This window comes from Hemicordylus capensis, chromosome 2 (genome assembly GCF_027244095.1).
Source record: "Hemicordylus capensis ecotype Gifberg chromosome 2, rHemCap1.1.pri, whole genome shotgun sequence".
Classification (NCBI taxonomy): domain Eukaryota; kingdom Metazoa; phylum Chordata; class Lepidosauria; order Squamata; family Cordylidae; genus Hemicordylus; species Hemicordylus capensis.
This window is the reverse complement of record NC_069658.1, coordinates 244459331-244475435: the sequence shown is the minus strand read 5'-3', so window position 1 is coordinate 244475435 and position 16105 is coordinate 244459331. Positions and strand designations below refer to the sequence as shown.

Below are 16105 nucleotides of genomic sequence, written 5' to 3'. Positions count from 1 at the left end.
GCTCTCAAGTAGTCTCAAAGAAATTATATCTGAGTGCTTTCTCAGGCTGATGCTTCCCCCCTGCCCCCGCAGAGGACGTTTGTTTCTTTTTTAAAATGTATGCAATAAAAGAAATGTAAGAGAACTGTAACAAACTAGTTTTTCAGGAGAGGCTGAAAGAGTTAAATGAACAGAGAGTTCGTGCCTAGAGAGGTCCAGAAATGTGAATGTTCCCCAGGTTCCATCCTGTCCCGTCTCCTTCTTGTTAAAAAAAAAAACCTTGTGTTTGCATTTTCCAACCTGTGAGCAGTTGTGGCTTGCAGTTTGCAAGGCAGGAGGTTTTTCAATGGAAATCCTGCAAGAAGAGGGTGAGTTCAAGGAAGAGAAAGGAAGCCTTGACTGTATAGAAGAAGGGAAAACCCATTGCTGGTGGGGAAAAGGAAGGAACAGGGCTGCAGATCCAGTGCTCAGCTGCAAAGGAGGAGAGAGTGCCTTCCTTTTAGTTGTATATGGAGGAAGGGAATTTTGGTAGGTGCAGCTTTTAAACTGAGAAAGCTGATTTACACTTTCATTTTTATGAATTCAAAATTCTCTACATCCAACACATTGTACTAAATAGCCATTTTCTACAGAGACCTGCGCCGGGATTTCCTTCACCCTCTGACAGTCAAATTCCCAGGTCTCAATCTACCTCAGATGACTGCCAGGCTCCTGGAAGGAAGTAATTCCTCTTCCACTAGACAGGTAGCCAAATTTTGCAGTGCAGCCCTTCGCTTTCGGAAGAGCCTAAAAATGGACAAATAAACGACACAATGCCAGAGCAATTTGTACTCATATCTCGGCTAGTTGTAGCTGGGCATGTGGGGATAGGTATTGCCAGCTTAAAAGTAGCTAATTCAATGCTAACACTTTATAGAGCCCCTGAATTGTATATCTCCTCCCAGATTGGGAGCTGAGCTGTGTTTGGAGTTGTAATTGTTCAATAAGCAGGAATAAGCTGCCCTTTTATTTTAATCTATTTCACTAGTATTTTACTAGCATTTTCAGTGACTCTGTGCTGAGCAGGACCCCATAGAATGCTGATTATCCCCTCTTTTAAATTTGTTCTGATTTTATACTGCTTTTTGACTGAAACAAAGTGTTTGGCTGAGTCCTTTTTAGCTTACATGCATTTTATCTATTCTGTTTGTGTTTTATATCATGTTTTAAAATTTTGTATTTTTAGATTCCCTCCCCCTCAGTCTTAATGCTACATCAATTTTAATCTCCGTAATACTGCAACACTTTCTTTATATTGCATTTACTGTATAGTATTACTGTTTTACAACTTGTGCTGGTCAACGACCATAATAAAGATTATTTTTATAAATAGCCATTTAGCTCTAAAAATACAAGATGTTTGCAATTGATGTAAACATTTGCTTCCCTCAAATTGCCAAAAATTTATATTCAGTGAAACAGAATTAAAATTAACTAATTTCCTTTGCTGAATTAGATATTATTCTGAACTTCATATGATTTAAAAAATAATTGAAATGTAAATAGTCATTCAGTTAAATAAAGCCAGCTTTACATTTATATTAATGTAATTTCATTTCAAAGGAGCAGGTTAAAATTAATCTAGATTCAAATTTTGTGTGTTCAATATTAATCCAAGCAAATTGATCTAGATTTAGATTTTGAAACATAAATAATACACCTAGCTTGCTTCCACTAAGAGTAAAATTCAGTAGAAAGTTATCCATAAACATACGAGATTTTCCAGTAGAACATGACCCTATTCTGGTCATAGGGAAAAGAACTGGGTGTGTGGGGCTCTGCTTCTTAAACACTGTACTTTGCTTATCCTTTAATTAAATATATGTATATCATAAAGTGAAATGACTTTTAGAGACAGGAATTTCCTTGCAAATATGATAGTTCCTTCCATATAGAACAAGATATAAAAGACCTTGCTGTTGCCCAGGGTCTCTGATGCACTTCCTGCTTTGTTGTATCCAGCTTTATGCTTACATTATCTGTGTTTCTTGGTAAATGGAACATCATATTATTTTATTTATTTAACATATTTTTATACTGCCCAAATTCTTTTGCCAAATTCTTGTCCATTGCCTGTCACCCAGAACTAGTTAATGTGAAGCAAAATTTCCTGTAGGGATGTCATTTTTGTAAGAAACTGTGTGGAATAGATACATATGTATTGATCACTACACAGGGGTTTCTGCACAACACCTGCACAGAAGAAACTTCCATGTAGAAAATGTGTCTCTTGTAAATTGACCCTATATTTTCCATCCATGACTGAGATATCTGAGAGTTGAGATATCTGAGAGTCAATAATAAAAGAACAGCACGCTGCTTGTGACAGGAAGGGGCAAATGACAATGATTTCTTAGTCTGGGAGGGGCTGGTTTTGGCCCTGGCAGAACTTGGCTGTCTGCTCCTGTTGCAAATGCCTCTGTCTGGTGTGGCAAACTATTGTATCCTCCTCCCTCCTGGTGCCAAAGTAAGCACTAGTGTGGTGAATGCACATATACCCCATCATGAGCCAACTGTCATCACAAGACAAAGGCTGTCAGGAGTTTGGGCAGGTGATCCTTTAGGACAAAGTCATGGTTTTTAAAAAGCATGAGATGAGACAGAAAATGACACTGGAATCCTCACATAACTCCTGACTGTTGTTCTAAGTCTTTAAGAAAAATGGCTCATGTTTTCAGGTTTTGATCAACAACCATGTCTAGATGGTACAGTGTTCCTTTTAACAGGGATTTCCAGCTCTTGTTAACTACTAGTCCCATCATCCCTGTTTGGACAGGGGCGCAATTTCAGTGCTTGCCCTAGGCGCTATTTTCCCTAGATATGCCTCTGCCTCAACGGTGTAGTTTGTGATGTCATTCACCCCGATTCGTGATGGTGGTGCATGTATGTTTGAGGTGCAAGTGGGCTAACTTGTAGACCATCTAACTGATTTGAACCAAATTTGGTACAGCTGTAGGAACAGTGAAAGGAAAATAAGCAGTTTAGTTCTTACTAGAACAATTTGTTTAGATTATATTAAAGATAGGTTAGAAAAGCTGCTCTTAAGAGTCCTTAACATAATAACAGCATACGTTGTGTTGTTGAGATCATCATTTTCTGGATTTGTAATGTTGTAAGGATCAGCGGGGAAAGGCTTGACTATCAAGCAAGGGGTTGCCAGTTCGAATTCCCACTGGTACACCTATGTCAGGCAGCAGTGATATAGGAAGATGCTGAAAGGCATCATCTCATACTATGCGGGAGGAGGCAATGGTAAACCCTTCCTGTATTCTACCAAAGACAACCACAGGGCTCTGTGATTGCCCGGAGTTGGAACTGACTTGATGGCACAGTTTACCTTTACTTTAAGTTAAATTGCAATTCTTCACCAAGGGGATGAATAAGCAATATACTACTAGATCAAAAAAGTGATACAGCAATTCTTCAATAAAATGATCCTAAATTGAAAAAAGAAAAAAAAACATCAAAATGGCTGCATTTTCTATTTCTTCACAGGGTGGGGTGAAAAATCCAGGTTAGGTATCTCCTTCTGTGTCCATTATAGCACCACCTTTCAGGCAGATAGGTGTTGGAGTTCCTGTAAATATAGCCCTCAAGTTCAGATTACTTTTCATCAACATTTTCCCTACCTCAGAGCTGGAGAAAAGTTGCAGATATGTTAGTTTCTTTGCAGGGCATGATGTCACCCAGACTAAAGTGTGTGGTCAAGTCGGTGTTAACTCCTGGCGACCACATAGCCAAGACTGCAGGAAGATAAATGTGAGGCTTTTATGAAAACACTTCAGATTTTAGGGTCACCTCACCCTTTCCCTTGCAGGATATGATTCGTGGAGGAAACATCTGAGGCCTGAAGCCTGCCGAGTTTCAGAGAAGTAGCTCCAGTGATTGCCATGCAGGCACATTCCAAGGTTTTGAGGTTTGACTTTTGACCATTTAAAGAGCTGTGTTCGAAGGTTTGCAGATAGTGGCCATTTTTTAATAGCCCACCTGACCGAATGCAGAACCTTATTTCCCCCACAACTATGGTTTCCCCCTTCTTCAGAGGACGTCTCGTTAACAGTAGTCAGGCTTACCTCTCATTAAGGAGACCAGTAATGGGAGCAGGCTTTTATTTTAAAAAATGCAGGAGTGGGGCAGAGATTGTATGTTTCATCTTCAGTGCTGCAAAAAGGCAGTGACAAAGATGTGCCAAAGTATGGAAGTTGGGTAGGTGGATCCAACCCACCAATGTTTCACCCACTACATAGGCAACATTCACACAACAATGTTTCTGGCCCTGGAAACTAGATTAACTAAGATCAGTGGCTGTGCCTAGCCAGAGGTGCTGGTCCATGGCCTCCAAGGTGCGGGGTGGGGTGGGGCTCTAAATGGCCATGGGGCTTCCACGCCTGCACTGCCACACCAAACCTCCAGGTTTTTTTTAAAAAAATATTTCAACTGCTGCCAGGGGTGGCTGCCAGAGGATCAGCCAAGCAGTGGATGACGTCAAGGGTTTGCGTCTATGTCTCTCAACTGTGCAGGTGCACCTCACAGTTAGAAAGAGCTGATGGGCCATACAGACAGGCCCAGTGCTCACTCCAGCAACTGCCAGTGTGGTGGTGGGAGGACTGTTCAGCACTCTCCACCCAGCAGCCACCCCTCGGACACACGGCAGCTGAATTTTTTTTTAATGGAGGTTCAGTCTGGGCACCATAATTACCTAGGTGTGCCCAACACACCTTATTGTTTCCAAGTGGCTGTGGTGCACCATCCACACGGTCCTGGTTAAAAGCTCCTTAGGAGTGGATCATGATGGGCGGCTGCCTTAACCTCTTAGATGGCACAGGGGGATCATCCGGGCTGCAATCCCAGTGAGGGAGGCAAAACACACAGGAAGGGACTGTCCAGGACTAGACCTGCAGGCAGGCTGTACAAGCAGCACACCCCACATGCCCTCTAAGTCAGCCCATACATCTATGTCACCTTGCAGCCATCCAAGATCCTTTCCTTGCAGGTCCAGGGCTAGACCTGCAGGTTGGATCCCCCTGCCCTGCTTCCATACTTTTCCTGGGCAGTCACTGCAAGCTCAGACCCCATCAGCATATATGTGAAGTTTGGACATTTTTAGCTCCAACGTGCATCACTTTCCACTTACTTCCATTGAACTGCACCTGCCATTTGACTCAGCTGGGAGAGATCCTTTTGGAGCTCTTGGCAATCGTGTTCCAGCACCTGAATCAGCAGTTCTTTTCCACTGCTCTGAAGACCATGGTGGAGCCATGCTCAGAAAGGAATCCAAGTCCAATTCTCCTTCCCAACCACTAAGCTAACCAGGGGAACCTGTGCCAATCCCATGCTCTGATGAATTGAAAATCAAGTTGATTTTAAAAAGTTATTCTTACTTCTATACTTTAAAACAAGGTGCCTTTTTCAGAGAAGGCATGACTCTACCTCCCCTGCTAAGAGACACTGATTCCTGGTGCTAAGCTGATAACAGTTGGTAATAATCGGCACCCATTCATATGTAAAAGAGACTTTCCTCAGAAGATCGATCATTGTGCCTTGAAGAAATATTTGTACGTGAGAATTTACAGGTGCAGTTTTATTCTTCTAGCAATTCTTTCTGGCTGCACGTGCAGAATTTTTTTTAAAAAAAATGGAATTGTAGAATATGCTTTTCCAAGTCCAGTTTAAACTCTCCACCTTCCTCTCTGCCCTCTCACTGCTGTATCCAGCCTCTCTGGATTCCCCCCACTCCATACCCTACACACATCACTCCATCATGCCTGCTGCTTCCTTTTGGGGCCATTACCTGTCCGTGGAAATGTCTTCGGCACCTGGTTGCCATTGTAACTAGGCAGTGATTGTCCAACAGTCCAAATTACATGGCGAAAAGCTGCCTCTCTCTTCCACCAGTGTGGGGGGGAGGGGTTAGTAGGTTTCCTTAGAGACCTTTGGAACTCCCTCTTCAAGTCTTGCCAGGAAGATGCATATGGAAATTCCTCCAGGCTTTAACTTTGCATATGCTCAGAGGCACATTTCTTCACTAATTCCTGCAACAGAGCTTGCATATGCCAAGAAGGGTGACCCCCACCACCATGGATGGGTTTCAGGCAGGAGGTGGCAAGGGGTGTTGATTGGGATAAATGGTTCCTGGAAGGTTTGCCCTCATACTCAAAAGAAAGTCTCACTTTCACACGAGCACCGGAGGTGGAACAGCAGCCAGCATCATTTCAGCTCTCAGCTTCTCCAGCTCTGTGGAGGAAACTCTCCTTTGGCTTCCCAACGCACAATGCTATTGAGCTTCCCTCCCTCTTCTAGCTTCCTGGATAGCGTAGTGCAATCGGAAAGCCAGAAGGGAGTCGGATGAGGTAGTTCTACTACTGCAAATGTGAATTTCTGGAAGTTAAATAAAGCCAGCTGCCCCACCCCAGTCCCAGGCCCCTCCCTTTGCACTGGTCAAATACCACACAAGAGGAAGGAGGAGGACTGCCTTAATGGAGGTTGTCTTGTCTCCCTGCCCCCCCCGCCCCATAGCTCCAAAAGTCTGAGCCACCATGACACACTCACCTGCATGTACAGAGAGGGTCTCCCTACCAGATACCAGGTATGGGCTGGGGCCGGGGCTGAACAACTTTGATCCTCCTGCAGTTGTTGCCTATTACTCCCTTCATACCCGAGTATTGGCCACTGTGACAGGGGATGATGGGAGCTGCAGTCCACAACCACCTGGAGAGCTAAAGTTGTGCAGCTCTTGGTTGGGTGAAAAACAGGGATGAGCTCTTGTCATCATACCCTGGTTATGGATTTCCTGGCAGCAGTTACTACTAAGACGACCACATATATTGATATACCGCTTTTTGACAAAACTTCCCAAAGTGGTTTATATAAAATAAGATGGCTCCCTGTCCCCAAAGGGCTTACAGCCTAAAAAGAAATATAGGATAGACACCAACAACAGCTACCGGAGGATAGGGATATGCATGAACTGATTCGGAGGCCCTTTTACGGGCCTCCGAACCAGTTCGAATCTCCTGTGGTTTGGCCAGTTCAAAGGTGGTGGTGGGGAGAATATCTTTAAGGATGAGGGAGGGTGCTCTTATCCCTCCTGCTGTGTTTCTCCCACTGGCAGCGCTGTCATTTGAAATGGTCTGATGGGGTGGCAGCCTATGCACATGTGCACCAGGCACTTGCGGTCCGAGGAGGTGACAGGGTGTACACTGGGTACACTGCCGCCCCGCCAGACCATTTCAAATGACAGCGCCGCCAATGGGGGGAACGCGGCAGGAGGGGTAAGAGCACCATCCCCTGTCCGGTTCAGTTCACACCACTACCAGAGGAATGCTGTGCTGGGGATGGATAGGGCCAGTTGCTCTCCCCCTGCTCAATAAAGTGAATCACCACTTTTTAAAAGGCACCTCTTTGCTCAATTAGCAAGCAACTAGCATTGGCTAGAAACAGGATTGTTACATAGACCACCTGACTACATAATGAGAAAATACACAACCAACTTTATTTATAAGTATAGCAAATACATTCAAATATTGATATACATATATTTTAAAAATGTAGGAAGCAGCAAATATATCTGTTCCAATGCAGCTGAATGCTGGAGGAGAAAATTTTTTCTACTTTTCTTTTCTTCCTTGTGAATTCAGAACTGGGGATATGATCAGATGTAATATCTGGTATAGTTTGACAATTGGCCTATTCAATTGACAGAACAGCCTTCAATGCAATTTTATTAATGGGTCTTCTCTATTGGTAGAAATCTCAGATCTCCCAGAAAATTGTAGCTGCAATTACTCCACCAATGGAAAAAGCTTCACTTGTCACATCCCACCCCCCTTTAATCAAAGCATTTGGAAACATTGAACCCAGCGCACTAAAAGACACAATTAAAACCACCAAACATGATAAAAGCCCATGGAGTTCCTCACTGAGCAACCACTTAAAAGTGCTCCAGACCCTGAAGCTTCCAAGGCTCAGAAATATAGGACACTCAAAGAATGCCCCAACCTGATCATATAAGACAAACAAACTGGAATTTTACCTGTGTGGACTTCTTGAAGGGGAAAGCAGCAGGTGTTGTGACACTGAGACTCTTTCTGCAGCCCAAGAAGTCAAGGGGTTTCCTCTTCTCTGTACATCATCTTGCGTTCATTAAGGCTTGTTTTATCAGCAAAGCTCTTTCTAGAATGTGAACATTTGTCCAATGTCTCTCTTCTATGTCTTCTTTCATGTTCATGAAGGCTTGATTAGTGACAAAAACTCCCTCCACCCTCCAAACATGTCTATGGTTTCTTCACTTCATGGGTTCTCTGATGTCTAGCAAGACGATGTTTCCGAGTGTAGCTTTTTCCACAGTGCCTAACCCCTGTGTGGAATCCTTGATGTGAAATGAATCCTGTGACGAGACTGCAGTTGTTTCCACACTCCATGTAGTCTCAACTGTTTACATTTCTGTTATAACAAAAATATTTACAGTAAAAAAAATTTAAAGGCTCAAATCATCACCAATGCACTCACTGCAGTGCAAGCATTTGGACAATGTCTCTCTGATGGTTTCTTTCATCTGTATGAAGGGTTGGTGTGTCTCTCCACCCTCCAAGCATGATTATAGTTTCTTCACGTTGTGGGTTTTTTTATGTCTTGCAAGATCAGGTTTCCGAGTGAAGCTTTTCCCACACTCCGAACATGTATATGGTTTCTCCCCCGTGTGGGTTCTTTAATGTCCAGCAAGATGCTTTTAATGAGCAAAGCTTTTTCCACAGTGCGGACAAGTATATGGTTTCTCCCCTGTGTGGGTTCTTTGATGTCTAGTAAAATCAGTGTTATGAATGAAGCTCTTTCCACACTGCTCACATGTGTATGGCCTTTCCCCTGTGTGGGTTCTTGAATGGATAACAAGGTATCGGATAAGAAAAAAGCTCTTTCCACACTGCTCGCATGTATATGGTTTCACTCCTGTGTGCGTTCTTTCATGTTGAGTAAGAATTTGGAGATATCTGAAGGTCTTTCCACACACAGAACACACATATAGTTTGACTCCTGTGTGAATTAGTTTGTGTCTACTAAGGTGTGAGCAGCTCCTGAAGGTTTTGCCATACACTGAGCATCTATCTGTTTTCTGTGCTCCACAAAGTGTTTGTTGTCTTGTGAGGTACCTCACAGCCCTTTCTTTCTTAGATTGGCGTGCTTTACTGCCTTGTTTGGAAGTAGCCAAGAGTGCTGTACGATCACTGAGGAGTGCTGTCCCCTGGATGTCATGAGGGCCATCTCCTGTTTCCTCCCCTATTGGGGGGCCTGTTGGGTTTTGGTTCTCCATGCGCCACCTCCCAAATATAGCTTCAGACTATAGGCAGCTCAAGGATAAATGAGAGAGGTCCACACTGGTGTGCTGAGGTTCTTCCTGTGGAAATTGGAATAGAAGAGAACAAACATAGGTCAGGAATTGACCTCCAGTATGGGGATGACAAATCATGTTCAGAAATGATGAAGAAATGCTACATATATGCAAAGTATAGTCATATATTTGAATCTGTGGAAGGCAGAGCAGGGGCAGGCAACCCAGTGCAAAGACATAATGAGGAAAACTCAGCAGAACATCAGTTCTGGTACCAACATCAGAGGCAGGACCAGGAAGGTGTGGAGTTGAATAATATATACAAAATTAATTATATCCATTATGGGGCTTCTGTTCCTACAAGCACCTCATTGGGGCAGAGGCATGGGTCATAGCCTTCCAATGAATTGCCTAGAGACCCAGATATCTTCAGTAGGGATGTACAAAAAATTTTGGGCACAGATCGATCTGTGCCCGAAACGAGCAATTTCGGGTGATTTGGGTCCGAACCGAATCACCCCCGATATAGCAAATTAGAGTGGATTCATGGTGTTTCATTGAAAATCTCATTAGCTATCATAGAATCCACACTCAGAATACCTCTGAAACAACAGAACCCTGTACCCCATGGGGGTGGTTGGCACCCTATGTGCACTACACTACCACTCGCTCTAGGCCACCCCAGCACCCCCCAAGTGCAGTTATGGGGCTGCTGAAAGCTCCATGTATACCCTATGAGGAAAAACCTTAAAGACGCATAAACTTTAACAATTCCCCCAAAATCAGCCCTCTGCCCAAATCCTTTGAAAAAATTCAGGTAGCTTCCTTGACCCTACCTGGCACTACCACCAACCCCACACTGCTCTAGGCCACCCCTTTGCCCCCCGTGTGAAGCTATACATTTGCTGACACCTCAATGCTTCTCTATGGGGGTAAACCTTAAAGAAGCATAAATTTCAACAATTCCCCCAAAATCAGCCCTCTGCCCAATGACTCTGAAATTGGGGTGGTAGCCTCCACCCATTAGGCACTACCACCCCACCCCACTCATTTTGCCCAGATCCCACGTTATGCCCCCAATCTGCCCCAAAGACACTAAAACTTCAAAAATTCCCCAAAAATCAGCCCTTTGCCCAATTCCCCTGAAATTTGGGTGGTAGCCTCCAACCATTGGGCACTACCACTCCACCCCACTATTTTGCCCCTGGGACCCATTTTTCTTACCCGAATTGATTCGGATTCGGATTTTATCCGGATCCGAACCGAATCAGGGGTGATTCGGGTAGCCCAGATTCGGGCACAGAACAGAACGGGGGTGATTCGGTTTGGGTCCTGAACCAAATCACCGAAAACCCGAATTGCACACCCCTAAAAAAGGTAAACCGGGGTGAGAAGAGAGTCAGGTTTATGCCATCTCTCTGATAGGCTGGCTGCTTTAGAAGCTGAAAAGGCAGAACCTTCGCCAGCCTCTGCTGACCTAATGCAAGAAAAGGATAAAGCCACACCTGGATCAGGAGCTGCGGAGGCGGACAGCGGAGCTCCAGGGGATCATGGATTATGTGAGCCTTCACAGGGTTTTTGGCCTGGTGGATGCATCCTTATGGTTTTCCTCCCAGCCCTTATGGGTGGTATCCTGGGGTATTTGGCCTGCCTACACCTTATGGTGCGTGCAGTCAGGTTTGGCAAGGGGTGGGGGGAGGGGGTTACCCCAGTGGGGGCTTTCAGCTTCCACCACACCTGCAATAGCCCAGAAAAACTACCCACCTGGTGATACATCCCTTCCTCTGGGCAATCACCTTTTGCCTGCAGTTAAGGAGAAGATATGGAGGGGCAAGTTCGTGGATGTGTTCCACCTGTTTTTTAGGGAACCCAAACCAGTTATCAAAGAAGGGGAGCCGAATAGGGCTCTGGAAAAATCCAAGCGGAAGCCTATTGAACCATGGGGGCGGTTAACAGCAATGGGAAATGCTCAAGATCACCATGTAGGTTCCGGCACACGACTGTGGGATTTGTGGGATTTGTGGTGGGATTTGTCACTCAGGTAACATCTGTCCTAGGGCCAAGGGATTTAGAGAAGGTTTCAAGGATCAGCAGTTTAGCAACAGGAAAGGGGGAGGAGTGCCTCAGGGTGGGTCTAACAGGAAAGGGGCCCAGCCCAATTCAGATCACTGTTCTGGTACGTCTTCTGTGTAGTTACCCACTTTGTTACAAAGCCTCTTATCTTTTACATAGTTTTCAGTTTGGTTTTCAGATTCCGTGCACATCACCCAGAGAGCATAGGTTTGCCAAGAATTTGAAATCAGTGCAGGGCATGGAAGGAGTGGTTGCTAATAAGATCCAGAAGGAGGTAGCCTTAGGAAGAGTCCTTGGTCCATTTAAGAACTTGCCCCTGCCCACGCTACAGTGCAGGTGTCCCCTTTGGGTGCTGTACCTAAGAAAGCACCTGGAGCATTCAGGTTAATATATCCTGTTCAGGTTGATACATCCTGAAGGAGAGAAGAGCTGGTCTTATGGTAGCAAGCATGACTTTCCCCCTTAGCTAATCAGGGTCTGCCCTGGTTGCATATGAATGGGAGACTTGATGTGTGGGTACTGTAAGATATTCCCCTCAGTGGATGGAGCAGAAGGTTCCAAGTTCCCTCCCTGGCAGCATCTCCCAGATAGGGCTGAGAGAGATTCCTGCCTGCAGCCTTGGAGAAGCCGCTGCCAGTCTGTGTGGACCAGGGATTCTCAACGTTGTGTCCCCAGATGTTATTGGACTTCAGCTCCCATAATCCCCAGGCCTTTGGCTGGGGATTATGGCTGGGGATTTGGCTGGGGATTATGGGAGTTGAAGTCCAATAACATCTGGGGACCCAATGTTGAGAATCCCTGGTGTAGACAATTCTGAGCTAGATGGACCTGTGGTCTGTCTCAGCATATGGCAGCTTCCTGTGTTCCTATCACTTCTCCTTCCCCCGTGGGGCTTCTGTGAATGATGGTATACTACCAGAGCTCTGCTCGGTGCACTATGCGTTATTTGATGAAGCAGTGCATATTGTCCATGCTTGTGGGAAGGGCGCCCTGTTGGCCAAGTGTGATATAGAGTCAGCATTTCGCCTCCTTCCAGTGCACCCAGCAGACTTTGACCTCCTGGGTTTTTCTTTTCAGGATCATTTTTACATCGATCAGGCCCTGCTCATGTAGTGTTCAGTATCCTGTTCTGCATTCAGTTCCATGTTGGAATGGGCGATTCACGCAGGGCAGGGCTTGATACTGCGGCTCACTTGCTAGATGATTTTATTTTTTGTAGGGAGGGAGGGTACCCATCAATGTGCACATTTATTAGAATCATTTCTGGATTTGTGCTCGGACTTAGGGTCCCTCTTGCCCATGGGAAGACTGAAGGACCAGTGGCTTGCCTTACCTTCCTTGGTATTGAACTAGATACCCGGGAGGGGTGTTCTAGGCTCGGTGGAGAAGCTGACCTTGTTGAGGTCCCTATTGGATGAATGGTCTCGAGTTAGGAATATTACTCTGAAGCAGCTGCAAAGCTTAGTTGGCCATCTTAATTTTGCATATACGGTGTTGCGCCTGGTCACGCCTTCTTGCAATGCCTCATAGACGCAATGAAGGGCATTAGGGAGCCACATTTCTGCATCAGGGTCACTGCACCCATGCGGGCGTTCTTGGAGTTGTGGGTGGCCTTTCTTGACTCCTATAATGGTGTGTCTTTCTGGAGGGATACTTTACTGTTAAAGGCTGATCTGCAGGTGCAGTTTCATGCAGCCAGCGGCCTTGCCTTTGGCGTGTGTTTTAGGGGGCATTGGTGTGCTGCTAGATGGCCTAAGCAGTGGGTGGTGACATTTCTCAAGTTTTTCCCTATAGTTGTGGCAGTGCATATATGGACTGACCCGTTTCAAAACATCACAGTGAGATTCTGGTGTGACAATCAGGCTGCAGTACAGGTAATTAACCGACAAACATCATTGTCCCCCAGGGTTATGCGCCTAGTCAGGGCCTTCATTCTTGCTTGTCTTAAAAACAACATGCTGTTTATCACACACCGTGTTCTGGGTGTTCAGAACAGCCTGGCGGATGTCCTATCTAGTTTTCAGGTGCACCGTTTTTGGCACGGCACCCAGACAAGGTGCCCGATTGGCAGTGGAGCCTTGGTGCATAGAGGTACTCAGAGCAACTTCATCATCTTTGGCCCCGAGCACCAGGGTCACTTATGACAAATTGAACAGGTATGGGCTGTGCCCACAGATTAGTACGTTTGTGAGCGCAGGGCTTGACCACAAGTACCATCTGACTGTGCTCACTTTTATTGCTAAGGTGCAGGGGGTTCAAGATTTCACAGGGGATTTCAAGATTAGGTGTATGCTGGAAAGGTGGTCCAGGGAAACGCCAGCACGACCGAACGATAGGAGGCCCCTTTCCCCTTAGGCAGTGCAGGGAGCAGTTGGACAGTTTGGGAGCATTTGTTCATCATAGTACGAGGTGGTGCTGTTTCATGCAGCTACCCTAGTGGCATTCTTTGGATATTTCAGGGCTAGTGAGCTATTTGTCAAAGGGAATAGGGGCCCCTCAGGCAAAGGAGGGACCTTGTTATTGAGTCAGGCTGTGTTCAGTTACTACTGTGTTTTTTCAAAACTGATCAAAAGGGTAGGGGACAGGTGGTTGTGCTACACCATGCTGATAACCCAGCACTTTGCCTGGTGCAAGCTCTGCAGTGTTACATAGCTTTGCGGGGTTAGAAGGAGGGTTGCCTCTTCATACATGCAGATGGGACGCCTCTATCTCAATTCCAATTCTGGGCTGTTGTTCGTAGGGCCCTGGCAGCGGCTGGGGTCCCTACTGGGCATTTGTCCCTACATTCCTTTTGCATTGACGCAAACTCTGCAGCATCTCATTTAGATTTTCCTGGCTCTGACATTCAGCAGATTGTCTGGTGGCGTTCAGGCGTTTACAAGTGATACGTGCATTGAAGTATGTTTGGTGCTGTCACCGTTGTCTTTCTCATTGCAGGAACAGTGTACTCGGCTGAACGAGCCCAAGTCCTCTTCCTGGGGTACTCCATTGTGTTCTGGTCCCACAAGGTGGCATGTGAGGGCGAGCCTGGAATGCAATTAGGGCTGGGGAGGTGGGCTTCGATCTCATGGATCAGCCGATGGGGTATGGTATTCACCCAATTTTTGCCTGTTCTGCAGGAATATTTGGAGGTTAATCCTTCGCCTGATATTTTGCTGCTTCACCTTGGGGGAAACAACATAGTTACTCAGTCAGTTCTGTCTCTTATTCACAGGGCATGGGAAGACATAGGATTGGTACAGAGGTGCTGCCTGGAGCTAATCATTATCGGGTCGAAACTGCTGCAATGCAGGGTTTGGTGGGAGGTAGCTAGACTGGGGAGAACTGATATCGCACGAAGAAAAGTTAATGTTGCACTTTCCCTGTTTGTTCATTCCTTGGGGGGGGTGGAGTGCCTGGAACATCCAGACATAATTTTTTCATCTGCCGAGCTGTATTGAGGGATTGGTATCCACTTGATGCCTGCGGGCACACGACTCTTTTTGGAAGATCTGAGGTGGGGTTTGGCTGCTGCACTGAGTGGCTGGTGGGCTGTGGGGGGGGGGCGGCGGGGTGTCAAGCTAGGCTAACCTAGCTGTGGCAGGAACTGTGCGGTGGGGAGGAACAGCTGAATTCTCTTTGCACCTTCAGGTAAGCATTTGGTTATGGGACGAGCAGGTCTGTTCGCTAGAGGCTTGGCGACTCAGAGAATCTGACCTTGCTCGTTCTACTCTATTGGGTGACACCCTTTGGAAAGTTTGTTGGCTTCTTGGGGTGGGGGGTGTCGTTAAGGACAGAGACCTGGCATTAGGTTGGCCAAGAAGGGGAACCTCTGCTTTAGAGCACTGGCGGCTGGCTGGACCAATGTTCGCTGCTAGTAATTATCAGGCAAGGCACCGCCCTGCTGGGGCCTGCCTTTAGTTACAGCACTGGGGGTGGAGCGCCAGTCCCTTATCACACCTGCCTCCAATCTGATCAATAAATTGTGGCCCTTTATTACCATACTCTTGTGTCTCGCATCTTTTGGGGGTTGATGTCCACTTTCAGGGGCGAAGCAAGGTCGGAGTGGGCCTGGGGATGGGATTTGCCCCTCACTCATTTTAGGCAGGCACTGCCTGCTGGTCTTGCCACACTTCCACCTGGCAGCAGTGCAGCTCCCATGACCCAGCCACACCGATCAGGCAGGCTGGCAAGGCCCTGCCTCAAGTCTTGCCACACTTGACTGCCTGGCGCATTCCCTTCTCCTCGCTCTCTGCTTTGCGAAGGGCTGTCCCGGGGTGAGGGGGCTGGGGGCAAATCATCATGTGCAGGGGGGCCTCTTTAACATTTCATATCATTACAGAATCATACTGACTGATGACATACTGTGTAAAAAGTGCAAGTGGGTAAGTGAGATTTTTGGACATGTCCAACCAGCTTGGACATACAGTGCATTTCTAAAGAAAAAATAAAGAAAAAGCACAACACATGCTTCACAGTTCTCACTCAGACCTTCTGCGTTGCAAACCAACTTGAGCATAGTGCATTTATAAATATATATGTATAATATATTTGTTCCAGAAGCTTTTGTAATTTTCTGCCTTGCAACAAGCCACTTTCAGGACTTCTTTGATGATTTTTAATTTTAAAAAAAATAAAAAATAAAAACCAACCATTTTGCCAAACCACTTCAATTTGAATATACATATTCCTCCTACACTCCCCTACATC

General features: G+C 45.9%; 1 protein-coding gene across 2 annotated transcripts in view; it reads left to right on the top strand.

Annotated features, from left to right (window-relative positions):
• The first annotated feature begins 296 nt into the window (after positions 1 to 296).
• Positions 297 to 16105, top strand: part of LOC128344816 (zinc finger protein 420-like) — a 30778-nt gene continuing 14969 nt past the window's right edge. The window contains exons 1-2 of one of the 2 annotated variants that reach the window (XM_053295722.1): positions 297 to 507; positions 3836 to 3934. The gene's annotated coding sequence lies outside the window, so the exon portion shown is untranslated. The remainder of the gene's footprint in view (positions 508 to 3835; positions 3935 to 16105) is intronic. The other variant, XM_053295723.1, reaches the window with a different exon arrangement.